The sequence below is a fragment of the Cryptomeria japonica genome, chromosome 1, assembly GCF_030272615.1.
Source record: "Cryptomeria japonica chromosome 1, Sugi_1.0, whole genome shotgun sequence".
NCBI lineage: Eukaryota > Viridiplantae > Streptophyta > Pinopsida > Cupressales > Cupressaceae > Cryptomeria > Cryptomeria japonica.
This window is the reverse complement of record NC_081405.1, coordinates 582340029-582367269: the sequence shown is the minus strand read 5'-3', so window position 1 is coordinate 582367269 and position 27241 is coordinate 582340029.

Below are 27241 nucleotides of genomic sequence, written 5' to 3'. Positions count from 1 at the left end.
TTGCAATTTGAGTTGGAATTCTTGAAGATTATAGTTGCAACTTGTTCACTGGCATCATACAGATGATTTATAGTGTAATTATACGCAGCCTGTGTATAATCAGTGGTATCAGTACCTCACCTAGAAGTGGAAGGACCCCTTTGATCTTGTGATGGAAGTGGATTTTTTAACATCAGATAATCATTATTTGTTGTTTTCGGCTCATGTCCTTCTATTTCAATTTCTCCTTGATCAATAAGATCCTGAATAAGATCTTTCAATCGGTGACAATTACTTGTCTTGTGTCCTCTCCCTTGGTGGAAATCATAGTGTTCAGTATCTCTCCACCATGCAGGTTTGACCTGAGGCTCATAGTTTGATGTTTTAGGTAGAGTGACCAAATTTTGAGAAATGAGTTGTCGCAATACTGTTTCAATGGGTTCCCCTAAGGGAGTGTATGTGCGTTTTTGTTTTTGCTGACGAGGTCTAGGTTCATCGTGAGATGTGATGCGACCTTGATTCAAAGGAACATTTGTGTTGGTCTGAGGTGGAGGATTTTTTCTTGCAAACCGAACCATCGGTTGTGCATTTTGGATAGTCCGGGCATCCACAACCCCATCGTTGACGATATTCTTGTTTTTATTCCAGAAGCTTGGTTTATCACTATTGAAGCGTGGGCGAGGACCATCCTTTGGCTCATTATAGATTTTGATGAGTCCTTTCTTGATGAGGGCCCGTTCACATTTCAAACCCTTGGTGATCATATCATTAAAAGAGTCTGTGTCTTTGACATCCAGGTGAAATTCCATTTCTTCGTTTAAGTTGGAAATGAATATTTCCACTAGTTCTCATTCAGGTAACTGAAGAGAATGTCTGCTAGACATTTGATGCCATCATTGGAGGAATACTAAGAATAGTTCACCTGGTTTTTGTTTGGTGTTGCACAGATCAGCCATGGTGATGTCGCGTTCAATGTTATGAGAGTAATGAGCAAGGAATTTCTGGATAAGTTCCTCAAATGTTCTAATGCCACCTGATAGTTGGGAAAACCATGATGTGGTTCTTCCTCCCAAGCTTTGGGGAAAAAGGTGCATCAGGTATGTGTCTTCATATGGCACTTCGAGACAAGCGGAATGAAATTCTCTGACATGATCGGGGGGTCCCCCTTTTCTCTATATTTTTTGAATTTGGGTGTTTCGAATCCTCATGGAAAGGGTGGTATATAAAGATTTCGATCAAAAGGATAGGGACAGATGTCATTGAGTGAGAATTGGTTGGTCTTGACACCACTATGAAGTTGTTGGGCGAGATTCTCAGCTTGTTGCTGCAACATCTCCATTTCAGTTGGAGGAGGAGGTGGTGGGTTACCTTAAGGAATGTTATACCTGATGGGATCTCTACCTCTTTCCTCTTCATGGTGACTTTGTCTTTCTGATGCTTGTCTTAATTGGGCAAGATCAAAGTCAGAGGGGAGTTTGGCTCCTTCTTGAGCGAGCTTTAAAAAGTGAGCATCCACATTGCTCCTGAGTATCTCGTCAAACAGTCTGTTAAAGAGAGGGTTATGCTGAGCCCTTTCTATTGTTGCCAGAGTAGGAGTACTTGGGTTTTCGTCATTTGCATTCCCTCCAAGTGCTTCTTGAAATTCATTGAGATTTTCCTCTTCTTCTTCTTCTATTTCTATTTCTCATTGCCTTGATTGTGATCGGGTTTGGGCCATTTTGTTTACAAGCTTTTATTGAAGTTGTGTGAAAATGATGATGAGTTCTTAATGAGAGATTGATGGTTGGTGAATTGTGTTGCACGTAGATCTCTAGCACTTTTAAGGTGGATGTAACCGAAATTCCTTCTTTGAATTGCTTTCTTGTTTGATAAGATTTGATGTGATAAGGTGTAGAGAAATCTGAGATGTGTTATAGATTGAACTACCTAGTAATGAGAGGATTCACTCATGAACTAGTTTTAACCTGCATAGATGTGTCTCTTAGGATGAGCTTATCCTAGATGCAGAAACAATCTAAAAAGTGATGTGATGTTTTTGATTTCAAGCAATATCTAAAAGAGAACTTGGGACAAGAACCTCTTAATGTTTTGAGAGTTGGGACAGATTGATGATGAAGTGATGATGCATGAAATGGATGAAAAATGTTTTCAACTTCAATAAAAACTTTGTGTTACAAATGGGACAAACTCTACCTCTTCCCTTTCGGGTGTTGGTGGTATTTCTCGAGCTGTGTTGTAGGTGATACAGATGTTTGGGAAAAAGTTGGGATTAATCGTACCTCCTTGTTTTTTGTGATAACTCAGAGCTCTATATTACATAAAAGCTCTGCGGTTCAGTAATTTTGAATCAAATTCGTTTGTTTTGCCTTGAAGGTAGAGGCGCATGTGATGTAGAAAGACTCTATGTGAGGCAAAGATTTGTCTATTTATATAGAAGAATCTCCTCCTTTTGATCAAAGCCTTTGAGCCTAATGGTCTTCTTTTCAAGTTGATATTCTGATGACACTTCTTCTTTCATAAGATGTGAAGAATGGTCATAAAATTTGACTCTTTTGTTGTGTGCACTTTGTTTTTGATGTGTTTGGTTGGATGAATACTTTGTTTTTGGAAGTGATTTTCTTATTTTTCTTTGACAAGAAAACAAAGCAAGCACACAAACACAAGAATGTTGCCTAAAAGGCACAAATGAGTATGGGTATATGACCCTTCCTTTAGATGTATTTTTAAGGTGTTTTTCTAAAGCCTGAAGTCGGCTCAATTTGCACTTGGTCTTTAAAACGAACACACTTCAAACACTTTTTATCTCTAAGGTCAAATGGCCAGTTGTGATAAATTTAGCCCACATCTTGATATTTCTTCGACTTTGGTACTACATACCTTATGAATCCCGCCGTGGCAGGTAAGGATGTGATATACTAAGTCTTGCACGAGCATAACAAATAGATGATCCCTATGATGGGGGAGTCACCACTTTTATCAAGTCACAAGTGACTTTTCAAAAAGCTATGTTTCTACTCAAGGAAATATGTATGGTGAGTATCTTGGGAGCAAAACCATCTATGCTCTTGCACTAAATTATATCACAAATATCCTCAATCAATAGAATGGGTGGGCTACTACTTAAAGGTGTTTAGTCATGTTTGATGTTTTTGGACATAAGTTCATTCTATAGTGACTCACTTAAGAGCCTTGTAACTGGTGGTGGGGCCCATTTGTCCTTTCGGCTAGTTACACTATAGAAACAGCTATACCCAAGGCTACAGCTTTCGCTCTCACCTGATTTTTATAGTGGCTCGAAGGATTTACTACGCGAGGTTGTTCCCAAGAGTGATGTGTCTCTTGGCAGGCCTGTCTTAAAAAGATAAAAAATTTGAGTGTTACTAACACTTTTCTCTTGCACCTAGGACCACGAAAGATAAGGGAGAGGATAGTGTGTGTTAGAAGTAGGACCACTTGACCGACTTTTTGCACAAGTGTGCCAAGCACAAAAAAAACTTGTTCTTTTTAATCTACCATTGCAATGCGATCTAACTATTTGGAGATGTTGCTCCAACAACCATGGTGTTCTTTTTAACTTCAAAAGCAAAATATTTTGTAAATTAGGAACTTTGAAATCCTAGTCAACTAAATTGAAAACACGTCTTGGTTGAAGTAAAGTTGTTTTTGAGCTTGAAGGAAAAATGGCTTGTTATTTTTAGATTGCCCAAAACAAATTGTTGATTGTAAATTTCTTTAAGTTGATGCAAGAAAATAAATTTTGTTTTGTTGATTTTAAGCACCAAAACGAAGTTTGTTTCCTAACTTGCAAGAAATAAAGTTGTTTTGTATAAGTTTGTGGTTCTTTTTACCTTGGACAATGAAATTCTTTTTAAGAGCCCAAACAAATGTGTGATTCTTTTTTTTTTTTTTTTAAAGCCCAAATTTGAAATGTGAAGTTAATTTTAAACCAAAATAAAAAGTGAATTCATTTTTAAAACCAACTTCGAAAACAAGTTAGTAAAAAATATAAATCTACCTTTTAATCTAATTTAAATCTGCACAAAAAAGAAAAATAGTTAGTAAAGTCCACCTATTCGGTGGGCTTCTACAAGCCTAATTTTTTTTGGTTTTTTGGTTACAAGGTGATTTGTATAATGTTCTGTTACAATAGTGCTAGTCTGCGTTTGAACAAAGGCGCTATTTAACACAAATGCGCTAAAAGAAAGGGAAAGACAGAGAAGGCAAAAGCGCTGAAAAAGGGTGAATAGTGCCAAAACAATGTCAAACGTGCCAAAATAGTGTCAAAAGCGCTGAACTTGATACAATAGCGCTATTGTAAGAACAATAGTGCTAGAACAACAAGTATCGATAGCGCTAGAATGAGTTCAATAGCGCTAAAACACAACCTGTGTGACATTTTCAACATCCAAACATGTTATTGGTAAAAAAAAATTGGTCTTTTTGGTGTTTGGATTCACGTCGAGTTCACCAAATGATGCTCTGCAAAATGGACAAGGTTAGCAAATGACAAACAACACAAGAAACCAGAAAATCGTTAGTGTTAGTTAACCAAAAACTAATATAAACAGGCATATCAAAAGAGATGCTAAAATCATGCTAATATATCTAACAAACGAAACAAAGATAATGAGGCATCTCCAAATGCCTCTTAGCATGCTCTTAGCTCCTTCTCCCTTGTTCCTCTCCTCTCCAAGTTCCAAAATAGTGTAGCTCTCAGCAACTTTTTGCACTATGGATGCTTATGGAAGTTTGAGATTGAAATATTGCTCTAAATGTAAATAAAGAAGCTAATATTAAGCTATTGATACTAAAAATGATTTATTTTAACCAAAATGACAATATATGAGTTTGCTATGCTAAATGCTCTCTAAAATGCCTATAGGTTAAATGCATTCAGGATCTGGATTATGAAAAAATGGGCTCTATTTATAGGGAAAATGGAGCAATGGATGGTTGAGATTGAGTAATCTCAACAAGGGTCAGGATTGAATGATTTCAAATCCATGTGAGGGCTTTCAACCCAATCCTAGGATGACAAGTGTCAATGTGAGATAGGTTGAGAGGAGAGGGAATAAGCATTAAATGCTTGATATGACCTTGGGAGTTAGAGTCAAGGTTAGTTGAATGAATAAACTCTTTATTCAAAGAATAAAGCTTTTATCCAATGGATAAACTCTTGTGCAAATGTGAAAAGGATGAATATGGTCAAAACAATAAATGTTTGGGGAAACAAGTTTGAAATAACCATAAATGGTTATGTAAGAGCCATAAATGGTCATGTAAGAGCCAGTAGTGGTTTTTGAAGACTTTGGGGGTTAATTTGTTGAACACACAAAGCATTAAATGCTTTTCAAAGACTTTTTGAAGTCTTTGAGAAGTGACTCCATTTTGCTTAGGAATGTGACAATAATTAGGGGATGGATTAGGCTAATTAGGAAGGGGTTAGAAGAATCTAGAAGGGGATTTAGGAATGCAATTGGATTTGGTGGGTGAGGGAAAATAGGATTTTATTAAAAATAAAAATCCATTTATTTCAATAAATGTGGGCAAGTTGCATTTGTAGGAAAGTGCAAGTGGGGGGGATAATGATTTAAATAAATGTTTTTATTTAATTTATTTAAAAGAGGAAAAGGGGATTTTAATTAAATAAATAGATTTTATTTATTTAATTGATTGTGAATTTGATTTAATGAATTAATTAAAATAAATTGAATAATTTATTTAATTCATAGAAGAATGTTTGGGATTAAATTAATTAAATATTAATTTAATTAACTGATGGCTAGTGGATTTTTAATCAAATAAATAGCGAATATTTATTTAATTAAGCCGGACAGATTTGTGTGACTACACTACCTTTGAAGTGTTTCAATTGTGATAAGATTGGACATATGGCTTCTAACTGTCCTGACAAAGATTTTACTAAAAAGAGAGATTACCGAGATGATAGATAGAAAGATAATCATTATAGAGGACAGCGAGACTTCAGAAGAAGAGATAGAAAGACATGCTTAATAGCTGATGAGGAATCTAATGATGATAAGTCAGATGAGACTGATATAGAGGAAGTTGTTTATGTGGCTATCAGGGATGGATCAGATGAAGAAAGGTATGAAGAAAAAGCCCTAATATCTCACATAAACACTAATGATTCTTGGATTATAGATAGTGGATGCTCACATCATATGATAGGAGATAAACACAAGTTTTTTATGTTAGAAGACTATGATGGAGGCCATGTTAGATTTGGTAATGATGCACCATGTCTGGTAAGAGGTAAAGGATCCATAACACTTCTTGATAATGCAAGATGCAATGATGTTTATTGGCTTGAAGGTTTGAAATACAATTTGTTGAGTGTAGCACAGCTAAACAACACAGGTTACCAAATAGAATTTTAGAATGGAATTGTCAAAGTTCATGACAAGAATGTAAAGTTAGCTGCTACCGGGACACAAACAAAAGGTAATACATTTCACCTTGACTCAACTCACAATAAGTGTTTGTATGCAAAGATTGATGATACCTGGTTATGGCATAAAAGGTTTTGTCATGTTAATTTTGATAATCTAATCAAAATAAGTAAGAAGCATAGAGTAAGAGGTCTACCGAGTCTTGAAAAACCTGAGAATGCTATGTGTCGAGGATGCCAGATGGGTAAGATGACAAGATCAAGCTTTACAAGTAAGTCTTACACTTCTAAGGGAATTTTAGATCTTGTGCACATTGATCTTTGTGGTCCTATGAAAGTTCAAAGTTATTATGGTGATAAGTATTTCATATTATTTGTGGATGATTATTCAAGGATGATGTCAGTAATGTTTTTAAAAGAAAAATCAGAAGATTTTCAAATGTTTAAATGGTACAAGGCTAGAGTTGAAAATGAAACAGGAAGACAACTAAAATGTCCTAGATCAGATAGAGGAGGAGAGTTCACATCTAATGAGTTCAACCTATTTTGCAATGATCATGGTATTAAAAGACAAGTCTCTGCACCGAGAACTCCATAGTAGAATGGAATAGCTGAAAGAAGAAACAAATCTATTGTGGATTGTGCTAGAACACTGATGATTGAGAAGAAGGTTCCACAAAAATTTTGGAGAGAAGCAATAAGCACAGCTGTTTACACCTTGAACCGAGTTCAATTGAAGAAAGGTACTTTGAAGACACCTTATGAAATCTGGTATGGCAAGAAACCTAATGTAAGTTATTTTAAGAGCTTTGGAAGTAAATGCTATGTTCATAAAGATGATAGAAATGGCAAGTTTGATGAGAAAAGTGAAGAAGGAACATTTCTAGGATATTCTTCTAGAAGCAAACCATTTAAATGTCTGATCAAATCATCTAACAAAATAGTAGAAAGTGCAAATGTGAAAATTGATGAATTTGTAGAAAGAAATGATGAAGGAAATTTCAAAAAACCAGAAGAGTATGATGGATTTGTCTATGTGCAACCAAGAAGTCCTACTGAGAAAACTGTTGAAGAAAATGAAGAAAATATCTAGTTACCGAGTGATGGACAAGATCATACAGAGCCTACCAAGCCTGTATTAGCCAAGTAAGTCAAAAGACATCATGCACCAAGTCAGATTATAGGAGATAAGGATGATCCAGTGATGACAAGGAACAAACTGAGATAGAACACATGTTTGATATCTGAATTTGAACCAAGAATAGTGAAAGAGGCATTTAATAGTGAAGATTGGATAAATGCTATGACAGAAGAGATTGATCAAATGAAGAAGAATGACACATGGACACTGGTCCCAAGACTGAAGGACAAAAATGTAATCGATACAAAGTGGATCTTTAGAAACAAGCTAAATGAAAAAGGGGAGGTCATTCAGAATAAAGCAAGATTAGTTTGCAAAGGTTATTCCCAAGAAGAAAGAATTGATTATGGTGAGACTTTTGCACCTGTTGCTAGACTTGAAGGAGTAAGAACATTGTTGGCATATGCTGCTTTCAAGAACTTCAAGGTATATCAAATGGATGTCAAATCTGCATTTCTGAATGGAATATTAGAAGAAGAAGTTTTCATTGAACAACTTGAAGGATTTGTTGAAGACAATAATAAAGATCAGGTATGTAAATTGAACAAAGCTTTATATGGTCTGAAACAAGCACCTAGAGCATGGTATGAGAGATTGCACTCTTATTTGATTAAGATTGGTTTTATAAGGACAAGTGAGAACAACAACATGTACATGAAGAATGATGAAAATGGAATACTAATCTCAGCCATATTTGTTGATGATATTATATTTTTTGGAAATGACTCTTTATGCAAGAACTTTGGAAATGAAATGAGCAAAGAATTTGAGATGTCATTAATTAGTGAGATAAAGTATTTTATAGGTTTATAGAGACTGCAAATAAAAAATGAGATTTTCATTACTCAATCCAAGTACATAAAGGAAATCTTGAAGAAATTTGGAATGGAGGATTCAAAACCAACAAGTACTCCTATGACTACCAACTATAAACTATCAAAGAATGATGAATCTGCATCTATTGATGAGATAATCTACCGATCCATGATTGGAAAACTACAATATGTTGTTCATAGTAGGCCAGATATAGCACATGTAGTAGGTATTGTTGCAAGATTCTCTGTAGATCCTAAGGAAATACACATGATGGCAATCAAAAGAATTTTCAGATACTTAAAAGGCACTGAAGATTATGGCTTAGTATATTAGAAAGGAAATGATTTTGATTTAAAAGTTTATACTGATGCTGATTGGGCAGGCAACATTGATGACAAGAAAAGCACAAGTGGAGGAGCTTTCTTCTTAGGAGAAAGACTAGTGAGTTGGCTTAGCAAGAAACAAGGATGTGTTTCTCAGTCAACAGCCGAAGCTGAATAAGTTGTTGTAGCACTGAATTGCACCAACATTGCATGGATCAAACAATTATTGGAAGGTATAAATGAGAAAGTTACCGAGCTAGTAACTCTATTCTGTGACAATACTAGTGCCATTAATATTTCAAAGAATCCTATTATGCACTCTAAGACAAAGCACATATCTATCAAATATCATTATCTTAAAAAAGAAGCTCAAGAGAAGAAAGTGGTGTTGGAATATGTTAGCACAAAGGAGTAAATAGCAGATATCTTCACCAAACCACTACCAAAGGACACTTTTGAATATCTCAGAAGTAAGTTAGGGGTCCTACCCCTATCTTCGACTCACTGACCGAGTTCGGTGAAAGCATCAATTTGATGATTCTATTGAATATCTTTTGGGGAGTTGATGTTGGAGTGATACACTTTAGAATGTTTTTCTGAAAGTGTACTGGAAGTAATACTGGAATATTATAGAGAATGATATAGGGAATAGGAATTGAAAACAAATGCTCTGACCGAGACTCAGTTGATACACAACAGCAAGAAAAAACTTCTTACAGAAACAAATTATGTTTTAGTTCTTTTCTTTTTGGCATTGTTGTCAAAGGGGGAGAAGACCTACCAAGGGGGAGAAGACCTACCAAAGGGGGAGAAGACTAATATATGGGAGAAGACTGAGAGAAGACTACAGATTGAAATAAAGACTGAAAATAGAAGAGAAGTCTAATGTATGGGGGAGAGCATTTCAAGCATTTCAGAATCACAACAATCCAAATCTTTTAAAGGTCAAATCAATTAGTTTTGCCATCAATGCCAAAGGGGCAGATTGTTGGCAATATTACAGTATAACAGACAATGAAAGATTGTTGACATTTCAATAAGGATATTGAGAAGGTTGTTGATGATTATGGACATAACTAATTAAAGATGTTTTACTATCTTGATATTATTATTTTGTCATTGATGTCAAGAAATTGATTTTCTAATTTAGTATGATGTTGCCACATCTTGAGAAGTATGATATGAAGATTATAAAGAAGTCGGTAAAGATACAGGAAAGAATATGATGAATAAAGGGGATAAGTTATTCAATGGGCAACTCTACTAAGTCAGACAATGATGAGATCTTGATGTTTTAGATTGTTTTAACATCATACATATGTTGTAAAATGTAAAGGTTAATACTATACTATGTTATCAGGCAAAGAACCTAGTCGGTAAACCCTAAGGTTATTGCTATCGGTTAATGAAGGCAGAATGTCTACCAAGTGAAGTTTAGTATTCACCGAGTTGTAACTGAGCTATAACAAAATGCATTAAATGTTTACATGTGATATTTAATGAAAGAAGCTGATGAGCTGGAGTGAATTAAATGATTGGTAAGCCATGGAAGAAGTTTGTTAATGAATCTAAGGCAATGGATAGTCGGCAAGAAGATCTACAACTCAGATTGAATCGCATTACCCTTACACAAGTTCCAAGGTGAAAATGTAGGTTTCAAGGTGGGGTAAAACATTTTTAGATCGAAAGATACAATGAACCTGGACAAGATTGAAGATCTGATGGCTATGATTGATCATGGGAAATGTGATCAATGAGATTAAGCGGTTGGAAGATTGTTTATAAATAGGAAACTGTTGATAAACAATGTATGCGGGCAAGTGTATGCACAAGGATGCTATATAGTGATTACCGAGCATAGAAGCTTGAAGACTTGTTAGAATAACAAAGTATTGATGCCCAGTAGATAGACAAGATTAGTTCTATGTCTAGATTATATTGAACAAATAGGAATCTACTTTAGCATTTTAGATGTGAACCTGTAGATAGATTCTATTACTGTTATTTTGTGAAAGTGATAGGAAATCTCTTAACCGAGTGAACTTAACAGTCTTATATGTAAATCCTTTAGCGAGGTGACATTTTGATTGAGTGTTTGAAATCCTTTGACAAGGTCACTTCTAACAAAGTGAAGATCCTAACAGATCTGAGGGAAATCCCTTAACCAGGTCACACTTAGCAATGTGTTTGTAATCTTTAACATGATTTGCTTTTAACCGAGCATACTCTAGAAGAGTATATTTATTAGTGGGTCTGAAATCCCACAGTGGTTTTTCCCTATTTGGGTTTCCATGTTAAATTTGGTGTTATGAGGTTTATATTGTTCATATGCTTTTGAGTTTGCATGTTTGACAGTTTTTGGTTTTAAGACTGATATATATGTTGCCGAGGTTGAATCTGATGTTTTTATGGATGATTAAGTTTGTATGATTCACCCCCGCCCCCCTCTCATCTTGTTGGCTGTTAGATCTGTACTTATATTAAATATCAAAACTATCACATTCTTGTTGCACACATGAGTCTTTGTCTTTGTTGTCATTGATGCCAAACTTGTTGGTGCTTGTTGATGGTCTCTGTTGGTGGATATCAAATTTTTTGGTGGTTTGGATGTTGTTTTGGAAGTCTTATATTGTAGAAGTGTATGGTTTGATAGTATCTTTGTTCAGCCTAGATATTTACTTCTAAGTGATATGATATAGAGTTATATGCAGTTTATGTGAAGTGTGATGAGTTTCTTTCAAGAATATGTGATGTGATTTTTATATATGGAAACTAACTATAAGTGTTTTGGATGGTAAATACTAATGGTATGTTGTGTTTCCAGATGCTTGATGTCTTTTTTTTTATTCAAAAACTGTGCAACTATCTTTGGTGACTATTATAGTGAATGACATCTTTGCCTAGTTGTACCAGATATGAATTAGATAGATCTTTATATGGTTATTGTAGATTCGTCTTCTTATATTTCAGTATTTTAGATGGACAATTGTTTAATTGTGACAACTATCTATGTCTGTATTCAAAGTTTGTGTAGTTTCATGATGTTGTGGAGGAAAGTGTTACATTTCTTGTCATTCTAGTACTATAAGGATGTTATGTATCATTGTATTATGTTCCTAGCATGATATGCTTCTTTTGTGGTGGTCCACATATCTTATTTTTGGGTCTAGATTAAATGTTTGTGCTTTCCACATAAAAAACTTGGTGTTCTTGTGTGGATGGTTTGGCTATTTTAATTTGTTTCTTTCATGTATGTGTTCTGAAGACTTAATGGAATACATATTCTTTATCTAATCAAGTTGTATTATAAGATGATTTACCCCCTCCCAACATTTAGTAGTGCTCAACAATTGGTATTAGAGCTTTTGTTCTTGAAGAGATAGTTTAACCATTGAGGTAGATTTAAGATTTTAAATACTATGTTTGGAGAAGAATTGAGTAACATGGATGCTTTTATTCAAAGTGATTGAAACTATGTTGATGTTTTATTTGATATGCAAGGAGATTAAAGATCTTCATTCGCAAACCTAGATGAAAGCAAAGAAAAAAAAAAGTAGGTAGTTCAAAATATTTCTTATTAGACAAGTTTTCTTGATAAAGGAAAGAAGTTCATTGATGATTTTGAAACAAAGATTGATGAGAAAACCAAAGAATTATCAAGACTTGAAGAAGAAGTGATTATAATTATGAAGGAACTAAAAGATCCAAAGGATCAAATTGATAATGGACTGAAACTAAAGGGAAACAATGAAGTGGTTGATCCTATGTTTAGCTCTTAAAAAACAAAAGATAAAGGTGGACTTGGTTTTTAAAATGGTTAATGCTCTAAGATATTTAAAAAGAAGGATAGACAAAAGGAAAAGGTTAAGGAGTATTTGAAGAACTCTAACAAAGATCAGAAAGGTTTCATTTTAAACTAAAACTTTCAGATCTTCTATAACTTGAAAAACTTTAGGAGATCCTCGTGTGCTCTTTCCAAGTATTCCTCATCTATTAATGGTAACTACATTTCATGCAATAAATTTGGACATATATCTAGTGAATGTGGATGTTAGATCATAAATTAATCCTTTAATGGAAGTTGATACTATTGTAATAATCTTGGGGACAAGGCAATTGAATGCAAAATTAGGTTGAATTAGAATAGATATGGAACTTTAGGTTATCAAAGAGATGTTGAATATTTCAAGGGATATTATTATGTTTTCAATGTATATGGGCACAAAGCTATTGAGAGAAGACAAAATAGGAGTTTTGTAAGAAGTGGAAATGGTGAAATGGATATAAATAAATCACAACAAAGATTGACATGCTATAGTTATAATGAAATAGGACACACTAAAAAATATTACAAAAAAAGAATGAGAAGACAGTTGATCCGAAAAAGAAAATTGACATCAATAAGGAGAAGAAGGAAATTAAGAAGACATGGATAAAAAAATCAAAAGATAAATTTGGAGAGAAGATTAAAGATGGAATTACACCTACTATGGGTGATGACCTCTCTTTTGAAAACAAATTTAGATGGCATTATTTCAGGGGGATAATTGTTTTGGATGAAAATGGAATCAGGTAGTATTATGACTTAAATCCATATTTAGACAAACATTGGAATATGGAAGCACCTAGAGAAGTGATCATTCTAGACTAACTCTTTTGAAAGAGAGTCAAGAGATACTTCTAGGGTTTCTATGCCTTCACTTCTATGTAAAGGGATATGAAAGGAATAGGAGAATGTAAAACTATAATGAAGAAACAAAGAAAAGTGAGTGAAAAGGTAATATAGCACACTAACAAATAGTTGAACTAAGAATGCATACAAATCTGAGAAGAGAATTTTGTTGGGCACCTATGATCAAAATCTGGAGTAGAATTGACAAGACTAGTGCATTGAGAATCTTGGTCTATTGAGTTGTGATATGGAGATATGGTTTTAGAGGCAATTTGATTAGTGACTTGAAAATATGGTGTTGAACAAGGAGGAACATGGTGTTGGATTCCTTGGTCTTAGGACAAGGGCATTGGGAACCCTGGTCCTTAAAAACTAGTCCCAACTTCTAACATGAAACCTACATCTGTTTGTTGAGATCTCCCAAAAATTATCACTTTGTTGAATATGTGTAATTGTACCTACAAGATAATAATGGTAGGGCTATAGCTATATAGGAATTTTCCTTAGTCAACCCCCTTGTTCTGGTGATTTCTACCTCCATAAATAGCTGGTATTATAACTATGAAAGTGTGTTTTCTCTTGAATCTTATGTGATTGTAATATTTATATGAGATAAATACAAGCTAGAGTTCTACCCAAGTGTGTTATAGATAAACCTAAATGATAGTAATGAATATACTTTAGAATATAATTATGATGCAAACCTAAAATAATAATGTAAATATAAAAACTAATGTGATGTAGATTTGAAGCTCAATACATAGGCATAAGAATGGCATGAAATCATATCAAATCCTTAAGAAGAGGTACAAGCCAATCGACATTTGGTGATTCCCTTATTATCCTCCAATGTCTCTTGAAACTTCCATTGTTGATAAAGACTTGAATGATTCCAGATGAATTTGTAGTATTGAAACTTCACATATAGTATCACTTTCACTCCACAAGGATGTCCTCTTGAATTATTTGAATTAGATCCACAAATGAGGGAAAAATTTGCCTTATATACGAAATCCTAGGCTTGAATTCAATGAAAAGTTGATTTAGAATTAACATAATTTGGCCTAGAGTGAGATTTTATTTAGAAAAGAAAAGTTGACTTAGAATTGACATAGTTTGACTTGGAGTGGGATTTTAATTAGAAAAGACCAGTAAATTATCCTCCTGAAATTTGGAGAAAAAAGTTTAGGACTAGGTAGTAGAGATTGGCCATGATTAGAATCAACTTTTTTTTAACTTCTAGGGATGTGGGATAGTGAGATTATAATGTTGATTCCATCTTTGTGGCTCAAACTAAGATGTGTAGATATGTGGGATGTTCTTTGAAGATTGAAAATAGGGTAAGATTAGGATTAAATAATAAAAACAGGAACAGCTATGACTAAGGGCCCAATTTTATGCTATGTGGATTGATGAGGGAGGACTTAGGTTTAATTATATTATTAATTAAATGCGTAAAGAAGTCCTATAATGCATAATGCAATGGAACACACTAAGGTGAGTGATAACTAAGTGGGGAATTGGACAACCTAATTAAGGGTGTATAATTTATGATGCTGCATATCACCCCCACTTTAGTGGTCATATGACACTACGTGCATATGGACGTTAAATTATAGAAAAGTAAAGTGTAGCTAGAAAATCATAAATCATCACAAGCAAATATCGATATTAGTCATAGCTCAATCAAAAAAGCTCAAATGCAATGATCAATCCTAATTACATCCAATAGAGACATGAAAGCAAAACATTCAAGATTAAAAACTAAGAAAACCAAATGCAGATCTGAATATCTCCTTCATTTGGCTCCATTGTCCTTCTTTCTTCTTCAAATAACTTTGTTTGTGGATCTCACCTACAAGTGCATACACATGAGATGAAAGCAAGTAGACAAGATGATTGCTCAAGAATACTCGAAGCATGATTGATTTGACAAAGTGATTATTAGATCGATAATGTGATTATTAGATTGAGATTGAAGAAATTCATCCAATTTATAGATAAATTGGAGAAAAGATCAAATTAGCATGAAGAGATTCAAATGGAAATTGCAAATCAATATGACAAATTATGACAAATTTGCACTTTCTATGCAAAATTGATTGATTGATAATTCATGACCAAATTATGACAACTTTCTATGTCAAAATTGATTGATTGTCAATTATGACAAATTATGACAAATTGAAATGTCATTCCCATGAAATTAGGAGGAAAATAGGAGGAAATTGAATGAGAAATTAGGAAAATTAGAAAAATAGAAAATAGGAATTAGGAAATTAGAAAATGAGGAAATAGGAAATTAGTGAATGAATTAATAATTTTTCATTTATTAATTAATTCACAAAGAGGGAATTTAGAAATTGAGGAATTTAGGAAATTAGGGATGATGTGAAATTAGGTAAATTAATTAATAATTTGTCATTTATTAATTAATTCACAAAAAGAGGAATAATTAGCCAATTAAATAAACATTTAATTGTGACTCGAAGACCTAGGATAAATAAACAAATTATTTAACCTAGAGGGAGAAATGACAAACAGGTTAAATGAATAAAATCATGAAACCCTAAAAGATGAATTAGAAATGCAAGGATGAAAATTAGGTCTTGACAAAGGATAATTGATATCGATTCGATTTGATCATGATTCTGATTAACAAAAGACCAATGCTGACAAACGATTTGATTTATAAATGCACCAATTAACAAGGAACAATGACAAATTGATCCAAATTGACATGATTGAGAAAGACAACGATCGATGACAAATCGATCACAAAATGACAAAATTGACAAGAAGACAAGGATCGATGACAAAATAGATTGCAAAACGACAAGATTGAAAATGACCACGATTGATGACAAATCGATCGCATGATGACAAGATTGATAATGACAACGATCGATGACAAATCGATCACATGATGACAAGATCGATAAGAGGACAAAACCCTAATTAGGATTGATGATGTCCAAAAATAATGACAAATGAATATGCACATTTGATGCGACAAGATAAGATTGACCAAAATCATGGCTGATATTGTTATCGACAAGACCAAATTTGAGAGCGAGATAAATGAAGAATGTAGAAGAAGGACTCGATGCTTGAAAATGATAAAGACCAAGTATGCAACATAGAAGAAATGTTAATGCGATGAAAAAACCTAAAATAAGGCAATGCGCCAATGTTAAAGTATGACTCCGCAAGCGTTGACCATTTTTAGGTGTCTACATTTTGCCCCTCTTTGAGACAATGCGATGTTAAGCATTGTTTCAAAGAACAATAATGAAAATGCCCCAGACAATAATAATGACATATGCATGCCCCCTTGAGGAATTGGCCAGAAAAACCCAGAAAAGAGGCCAAGTGATCGATAAGAATGACAGAAGATGATAGGTTCAAACGGATTGCCAAGACTGACGGAAGAAATGTTAGTAAGAAGAAATTAGACAGAGGACAGTTAGAGATGAAGGAAAATCTTGCTTTCACAAATGCACATAAGTAGGTGAGAACCTTTATTTAATGTAGCAAAGCAGATGTAGAGCATCATGGCATTCAAGGCCAAAGCTGGAACGCAACCCTTTTTGTAAAAGACAGACACATGACAGACAAACAACAATCACAACAAAAAAGAAAGGGACCATGAACCATCCCGATCACTCTAAATCACTCAGTGACATCATCAAGCAACATAGGAACATGATCGAAGCCAAAGATAAATCAATAAAAAGATAAGATTTGCTAATTCCAACAAGTCAAACAAACATCTTGATCTTCATTGTCAAAAGTTGAAAGTGTTGATAGGATGATCATGTTGTCTGGTTTTAGAGAATGCGGTACCCTATCTAAGATAGGACACAGTCTGGTTTTGAGTATACCACACCTTGTATAAGACCCATGATAGTGTGCCAAGGATGAATAATTTTGAGGTTGATTGATATGACAATTCAGATCAGTTTGAATGTCTGGTTTGATTGAAAAGGTCATCTGTTTATGCATGATTTCAGTAAATCAAAATGCTAATTGCGAGTCGTTGGAGGGATGCTCAGTGATTTGTCTTATGCACAAAAGGGATCATTTATTGCAAAATGTTTGTTTTTGGATTTCGAGTTTTTACAATTTTTTTTCATTTTTTAAGGACATTATTTGGTTTTTTTGGATTATTTTAGGACATTTTTCAAAATTTTTTAGGGATTTTTTCCAAGACATTTTCCAATTTTTTTTTTTATTATTATTTTAGGACATTTATCAATTTTTAGGATTTTGCCCCCAGTGTCTAGCAAGGAAAGGAATATGACAGGTGAATAAATAGGCTTGCTGAAATGTTGGTGGATAGAGGGAAGACAAAGGCCTTTTATCATGGAGATAAATGCGGATGCAATTTTCAAGGGCTATGGCATGATGGGACAAGAGACTAGATATGACAATGTAGAGTAGGAACATGGAATGAGGGACATGTCAAGAGGTTTGTGAAACCATGTTTAAATTTCATGTCCTTATGTCAGATCAAGATCAAGGATTGAAAAAGAGTGTATGGATAGTGATAAGATATGGATAGGATAAGCAAGACCAAGAATAAATAAGGGACATGGACTGAAGGTCGGGATAGGCTAAGGGATAGTGGTAGAAAGTTGCAATAAGATATGGAATATGGATGAAAGGATGTAATAAGCAAATGGATAAAGACCAAAAGCTATGATGGACTAAAAGCTGCAAACAAGATACATGATGCTCATGAAGATCCTCAGCCTTGTCAAGATCAGAGGTGAAAAGAGGAAATGGATATGAGGGATGATAGGACAAGGAAGGGTAATAGGACATGAAGGAGTATGACATGGTATGATAAGATAATGAAGGGCAATAGGATATGAAGGAGTATGACATGGGTTCAATAGGATAATGGAACAATGAAGGACAAAAGGATATGATAGGATAAAACCTGCCCCCAAGTGTGGTGTGCAAGAAGTTCATAAATTACGCATGATGCTTGTTTGCCAGGTTTTCATCACGGTACTTGCCCAAGGTGCCTGTTTGCCAGGTTTTTACCAGTGGGCAAATTGTTTCTGCTTTACTTTTTTTCTTTTGTCTTTTTTTTTCACTTTTTTTTATTTTTTTTCTTTTTTGATTTTTTCAATAGAAGATGGACACATGATAGGGGATGGAAGAAGGACTCAAGTGTCTTTTTTTTTTTGGATAGTAACCTTGAAATAAATGGACCATGACCTTTGAAATTATGCTCAAAGACGTTGGTAGGATGAGGACATGGAAAATGAGATGAAACTAAGGCAAGGATTTATGCAAAGGATTGGACCAAAGGGATCGAAGGATGGAAAATATGAATTGGATAATGGATAGGGTATTGGAAGAATTGTGCTTGAGTGGATGGAAATGAAGGCAAGATTGACATTGGCACACACCTTGAGGGGTGATGGACTGATGGAGGAAAAGTGGGTGAAGAAGGTGATGGAGGAATAGATTTGAGAGGTTTGGATGGAGGAATAGCAATTTTGGATGCCAAGTTGGATGTTTCTTTAGGCTTTTGCGCTTCAAGGAGCCGCTTAGGGATCCACATGGTTTTTGATTTTTCAGGCTTTTGTGGTTCCTTGGAGTGCATTGCTTGCACAAGGGATTTAGGAACCCATATATATTTTGACTTTGCTTTATTTTTCTCAGTGGGCCTCTGTGGTCTTTTGGATATATTTTTTGCTTTATAGATCATATTGTTCTTTGTTTTGACATGTCGATTATATTGGACATGTTGATCCTTGAATACATGTGGATTGCTAGACTTATGACTTTTACACTTGGCATCCAAATTGCTTGGAGGGGGAAAGGAATGCATGGATGGATATGAATGAAATGGACTTCTTTTGGATTGATGAAATTTACTCAAGGATTTGTGCCTTTGTTGACCTTGCATAGAGGAGGAAGGGATATAAGGACCTAAGATGGATGGAAGGGATGATGGGGAAGGTGTATGTTTTGATTTTGATGGAGGGATACCAACATCTTGAGAGTGAGTTGTGTAGACATGACCCTTAAGATCTTCTTTAACATGAAGGGATGCTTTCTTATGGAGATCTACTCCTTTGCCTTTATGAATATCTTGACTTGTAGGATACTCTTTTCTTTGGGAAGAAGATGTGAGTCCATTATGAGGTGGATATGATATGAGAGAAATAATGAGATCTTGAAGTGGATCGGATTGCACCAAAGTGGAAGAACCCATTATGCATGTCGAGGGTTCATGAACATCTTGCATTGACACGCTAGAATCATGAGGGGGATTAGGATCATGAGAGGGACTAGGATTGTGTAGTGGACATGGTTCAATGATAGGCTCTTCAAGAGATGGAATGGGAGAAATAATGGGATCATCAAAAGAAATGGGATCTTGGAGTGTGTATGGAGCATTAGGACAAGGAGATGGAGGAACAAGTGGATCTTGTGGAGGATCTAAAGGAATAATTTGATCTTGACAAGGAGGAAGATCATTGGAATCCTCTTTAAAGGTGCTTTGCTCTTGACTTTCAATGGGATCGTCATAAAGGATGGAAAGGATATCTTGATCCTTCTCAGGAAGTGGAATGTCAATGGGATTTGAAAGGACATTGTTTTCATGAAATGGAAGGGGATCGTTTGGGATTGGATGAACTGGGATATCTTGATCTTGCCTGGGGAATGGAGTGTCAATAGGACTTTGGATAGGATGGACAAGAATAGGGGAATCATCATGAGTGTCTAGGAACATGGGGTCCTGGTCAACAATTGGATGGGACGATAAGGTTTCAGGATCTTCATCTTGATCTGTTTTAAAACATGTTTCTTCATGCTCTAAATTATCCTCTTGACATGGGGTTGGACTTTGGATATGCATGGAGGATTCTGACAAGGAATCAATGTGTTGGCATGAAGGAAATGCACTTTGAACATTTGTGATGGATTCTAGAAAGGAATCAATGCTTGAACATGAGGAAGAGGGACTTTTAATGGGGTCCTCTAAATTAGGTAATGGCAATAAAGTGCATGGTGGCATTGGGTCTTGTATTTCTGAAACATGACAAGGACGTGCATCATAAATTGGATTATTTTGGCAATCAATTATGGATAGCTCTTGGATAATTGCATCCTTGGGTGTATTGTTTGATGAGGACAATATGGAAGGTTCTTGTGAAACTTCTAAAGGTGTAGGGATAGATGCCACTGGAGAGTCAATTTTCTTGCGAGGGGATGAGGCATTGCTAGACATAATTGTATTATCTTGATCTTCCTCAAAGAATTCACTTGGTAATTTCCTTAAGATCATTGCAATAAAGCCACCTTTCTTTCAAGGTTTTGACATAGTTGTATCTGGAATTTGAACTTGTTTGGAAAGGAATTGGTTCTGATCTGATGTCATGTTTTGATATTGGACTTGGTTCAATTGTTCTGACATGTTTGAAACTTGGGTTGGTGTGTGCTGCAACCTTTGTTTTTGAATGTTTGGTTGTGGCTGTTGACATTGATATTCCACCATTGGTTGAACCATTTGTGGACATTGTATAGTTGGTTGGACATATTGTTGAAATTGGACCATTGGTTGTATTGGTTGAAAATCTGATTGATAGTAAACACCTTGTTCTTGTTGTGGAGGCACATAATGTTGAAATTGATGTTGTCTCTTTTCTTGAAATTGTTTCATCATCTCTATTTGGGAGAGGAGAGCTCGTATGTTTGATCGTTCAAGAAGACATCTTACATCAATTGGCTCAATCTTTGGATTTCGACCTGGAAATTTTTGAAACATTTTGGACATTTGTGATCTATTCTTCTCAATGTTTTTCACTTTTTGTTCCAAAATCTCATTTTCTTGAGCTAGTTTCTCCTCTAGTTTTTGTATTTGGAGACTTGTTTCATCATAAAAAGTTTGATCAATGTTGCTTTGTTGTTGGGTTGGATATAATTGTGATTTCCTTGTCGGTTGATATGTCAAACTTTGTTGCATCATTGGTGCTTGGAACCTTGTTTCAATAGACATGTCACTATGCAATGCAATATTTTTTTGGAATTTTTTATTTTTAAAATTATGATGTATGATATGCAACCTAAATAGATGAAAATGCAATCTATGGCAAGAATGCAACCTATGTTTTTGGTTTTTTTTTCAAGATTTTGACAAACTCATGAATGCAATTCTAAAAAATGAGACCCTTAGGAAATTGAAATGATGTCTAGACCCCAAAGGACAAAAGGACCAAGTGACAAAAGGACAAAATGACAATGTCTCCCCTATATGCTTGGATACTAAGCTAGGTTTGACCAAATGACAATAATGACATAAAGAGAAAACGTTTGATAAGGTCTAGACTTCCTAACAATGACTTAGGGTTTATCAAAGATTTGGATTACTCAAGTATAACAAAACCTAGTTTTGACACTATATGCTAAGGGACAATTACTATGCAAGTGACCTTAATATGATATGATAATGACCTAATCTTAATGAAGAAACCTAGGGTATGCAAATGCAAATATATGAAAATGGTATTATTCTAATGCAAGAGGGCACATGCAAAAAGATGACCCTTATTGATATGCAAAGGAGTATGAGCTAGATGAAACCTAACCTTGGTACTTGACAATGACTTTGCAAAATGCAAACCTAAGATGCACCTAAATCTAAGTGACATGAATGTTGAGACAAGATTTTGAAAAATGTTTGACAACCATGTTTGAAAGTGTTTTGAACTTTGTTGGATGAAATGTTCTTGTGCTTAACCTTGTTTTGAATCAATTTGTCTTGTTTTTGAAATGAGATGCAATTCAACTTTTGACAAGCAAAGAAGACAAGATATTTCAACTTAGACTCAAGACAATCATGCTCATTCAGACATTTCTTATGGTAGGCAAGGACATTAGGTACTTGAGAGGTAGACTCGTTATGAGATTCAAGGAGAATACATAGATGCTTGACCCCATGGGCTCCCCTCCATGGCACTCACTTCTCAGGGCAGCCAAGCATTAGTCCCCATGGAATTCTCCCCATGGTGAACTTAGTATCTCTTCCAAGTATCCAAACTTGTCCTTCTCAAGCAACTAGAAGGATTTTTGGCCTCTAAATACAAGGCGTTTAGTAAGGATTTCTGTTAAGCGTTACTCCTTGGTGTCACGCAAGCATGATTGAGACATTAAGCCCACCAAGATACCAAAAAAATGTAGTTGCGCAAGCACGATTTAGACCATGAGGTCCTACTTAGATGTTGATATGAGAAAGAGTTCAAGGGTCATCACTTCCCAAGTAATTGGAATTCCCACGTAACCCTTCCTTCAAAGCTTTCGCCCATTAGGTATTTGTTTATAGTGAGTTAGAATGCCAAGGTATTCTAGCCATACTCACTTTGGGTCATTCCCTTCTCACGATTGTCACTTGCTTGCAAAAGAAAATGGTCGGGAAGGTAGGCCCTCTAAAGGTGACACACAATCAAAAACATGAGCATGGTATTGAAGATCTGGATTTCTGATCACCCTAAGAAGGATGAGAGCATACTCTCCTACTCCAATGTCAAACTCAACAATCAAAGCAAACATATATTCATTCCATCCTATTTAGAAATCATACTAGGTGCCTAAACATTAATTACAAACACAAAGTTTAGTTGTAGTCCAAGACAACCTGCAAAACCCAAGTCAGAAGTTTGATATGTTTAGTCTTTGACTATCAAACTTGCATAAAATGTGTTAGTAGTTTCATTTGTTGTCTTTGTCATGCATATGCCAAGGTTCTGCACAGAGAATCAGTACCAAAAAACCAAAAAGTAGAAATAGCATGCAAAACAGAACAATTTGCAAGTAGAAACACACTGCCTTTTACCTCTGTTTCTATCCCTACACAAGCGTAGAATGTCTGACACAGGCACAAAATTCTTGACACGGGCATAGATTGTCCTTGACACAGGTGCAAAATGCTTGACATAGGCGCAGAATGCTTGACACAGGCACAGAAGTTCCCAGAAAACCCTGCATTACCCTGTTTCTTTGGTTTTTCACCTGCAAATCAACTTAGGAGCACTCAAAAGCATGGTTAGGGGGTTAGTTCACATCGGGTTCACCAATTAATGTAGCTAGGAAATCAGAAATCATCAAAGCAAATATAAACATTAACTATAGCTAAATCACAAAAGCTCAAATGCAATGATCAATCCTAATTACATCCAATAGAGACATGAATGCAAAACATTCAAGATTAAAAACTAAGCAAACCAAATGTAGATCTGAATATCTCCTTCATGTGGCTCCATTGTCCTTCTTTCTTCTTCAAATAACTTTTTTTGTGGATCTCACCTACAAGTGCATACACATGAGATGAAAGCAAGTAGACAAGATGATTGCTCAAGAATACTCGAAGCGTGATTGATTTGACAAAGTGATTATTAGATCGATAATGTGATTATTAGATCGAGATTGAAAAAATTCATCCAATTTATAGATAAATTGGAGAAAAAATCAAATTAGCATGAAGAGATTCAAATGGAAATTGCAAATCAATATGACAAATTATGACAAATTATGACAAATTTGCACTTTCTATGCAAAATTGATTGATTGATAATTCATGACAAAATTATGACAACTTTCTATGTCAAAATTGATTGATTGTCAATTATGACAAATTATGACAAATTGAAATGTCATTCCCATGAAATTAGGAGGAAAATAGGAGGAAATTGAATTAGAAATTAGGAAAATTAGAAAAATAGAAAATAGGAATTAGGAAATTAGAAAATGAGGAAATAGGAAATTAGTGAATGAATTAATAATTTTTCATTTATTAATTAATTCACAAAGAGGGAATTTAGAAATTGAGGAATTTAGGAAATTAGGAATGATGTGAAATTAGGTAAATTAATTAATAATTTGTCATTTATTAATTAATTCACAAAAAGAGGAATAATTAGCCAATTAAATAAACATTTAATTGTGACTCGAAGACCTAGGATAAATAAACAAATTATTTAACCTAGAGGGAGAAATGACAAACAGGTTAAATGAATAAAATCATAAAACCCTAAAAGATGAATTAGAAATGCAAGGATGACAATTAGGTCTTGACAAAGGATAATTGATATCCATTCGATTTGATCATGATTCTGATTAACAAAAGACCAATGCTGACAAACGATTTGATTGATAAAGCACCAATTGACAAGGAACAGTGACAAATTGATCCAAATTGACATGATTGAGAAGGACAACGATCGATGACAAATCGATCGCAAAATGACAAAATTAACAAGAAGACAAGGATCGATGACAAAATAGATTGCAAAATGACAAGATTGAAAATGACCACAATCGATGACAAATCTATCACATGATGATAAGATTGATAATGACAACGATCGATGATAAATCGATCGCATGATGACAAGATTGATAAGAGGACAAAACCCTAATTAGGATTGACGATGTCCAAAAATAATGACAAATGAATACGCACATTTGATGCGACAAGATAAGATTGACCAAAATCATGACTGATATTGTTATCGACAAGACCAAATTTGAGAGTGAGATAAATGAAGAATGAAGAAGAAGGACTCAATGCTCGCAAATGATAAAGACCAAGTACGCAACATAGAAGAAATGTTAATGCGATGCAAAAACCTAAAATAAGGCAATGCACCAATGTTAAAATATGAATTCGCAAGCGTTGACCATTTTTAGGTGTCTACAAAATAAGATGTGTAGATATGTGGGATGTTCTTTGAAGATTGAAAATAGGGTAAGATTAGGATTAAATAATAAAAACAGGAACACCTATGACTAAGGGCCCAATTTTATGCTATGTGGATTGATGAGGGAGGGCTTAGGTTTAATTATATTATTAATTAAATGCGTAAAGAAGTCCTATAATGCATAATGCAATGGAACACACTAAGGTGAGTGATAACTAAGTGGGGAATTGGACAACCTAATTAAGGGTGTATAATTTATGATGCTACATATAGCCCCCACTTTAGTGGTCATATGACACTACGTGCATATGGATGTTAAATTATAGAAAAGTAAGCATTCATGAGAAAAATGGTATGTACATAATTATCAAACAAAGACCCCATTAGTATGTACAATACAATGTTACTAACCACATTCGACAAAACCACATTATTAGTTGAAATCGTAAAATCTCTTAAAATTATCACTAAGAGATGAAATTTGAGTCTAGCTATATGATTTCCTTGTTTTGGCTTTCTAATAAGGAGGTTGAAATAGGGTATCACTTTTGCCACTTCAAACTATAAATGAAAATTGTTGAAAAATTCTCACAACAAGGTTTGGTATAAGATCAAAACTAATAGAGAATCATTTGGTAAGATAGATATTTGAATCACAATTCGAACACAACAATTGGTGTAGAAATCATATCTCTCTAACTCAAGATGTGAAATATTAAGTACAAAATGTAGAATTAGGGTTTTGATAAAAAAATGCCTTTCAAATAGTGACAATTATACTATTCCTTTATCTTATTCAAATTTTGCCTCAAAGTATAGAAGGGGGCCCATGGAGTGAAGAATGTTGTGCCAATGACCAAACATGCACACGAGGATGGAGAATCTAAGGTAATTAGTCTTGGAGGGTCTCTTACTAGACAAGGTAGGTTTTCAACCTATACTTTGCTTACTCAATTTCATTTGATTTGTTGATTTATTGTTCATAGCCTTGAGTCTAACATGGGCCATCCAGAATGGGTTCCATTGTCCCCTTGGGGTGGCATGGTCTTGTTAGGGTGGCATAGTCCCAAAAAAGGGACACCAAGTGACACTTATGGGGCTAGGACAAGTTTTGATAATGATGATATTGATACATGAGCTTGATGTTTGTAGGAACTAGCATACATATGGGAACATACCTTAGGTCACATATACAACCATATTTGGAACAAGATCCCTCAACTTTATTAAAATGAGTAGAGGCTTCTTCCGGTAGTGACTTACAGTGGATATGTTGCATGTCAGTGATCGATTTTCATGGCCCAATGTTGATGGCCTTGAAGGAGAGAAGGGATCCTAATACATCTACGTTCTACCTTCCTATCAAAGAGATGAATTTCATGCTAGAGTATGTATATATAATCCTATGGTTTTTAGTGTGATGGATGACTATTAGATATTAGTCACATTGCTCATGAGTTGAGATACAGAGAGATCAAACATATTGCATTGGTACAGTGACTTCTAGAGATCCGACGGGTCGAATACTCATCTGATGGTTATTATATTTGATAGGTGGTATCCCATTTTTTAGGATACCTATTATTTCTATAGTGTCACTAGTAGTATGTCTATAAATGTAGGACTAGCCTATGCCATATGTGAGATGGAGGAGCACTGCACTATGGTTGTGTGAGGAAATAACATGTTAAAGCATCTCTACCATGATTACGAGACCATTTTTATTATGAGTGGAAGAGATTGATGACATGCACTCTCCTCCATGTCTAGATGTTTAAGAACAATACATGTACAAGGCCCATAGGGTTTCCTATAGATATCACCCTTGAGGAGCCCAAGCACATGCATATTCATGCACTAGACTATGTGAGAGAGGAGAATGATTGTATTGAAGAGTCATAATGGATTGGCTATGGCTTGATGATATTATATGAAGGCCTTATAGATAGATGTATGATTAGGTGGGATAGAATGTATAGTTATGACATATGTAGTGGGACCATCTAATAGATGGTCACCACAGTTACATAATCATCCCATTTTACTTTGATAGAGTAATGGGGTATTTTAGTCTAGAGAAGGGATATCCCACAATTGTACTAATCTAAATATGATACTCTTGAAGTATTGTAAGACTAGAAGCTAGACCTATGAGATCATGGATGATGATGAGGATAG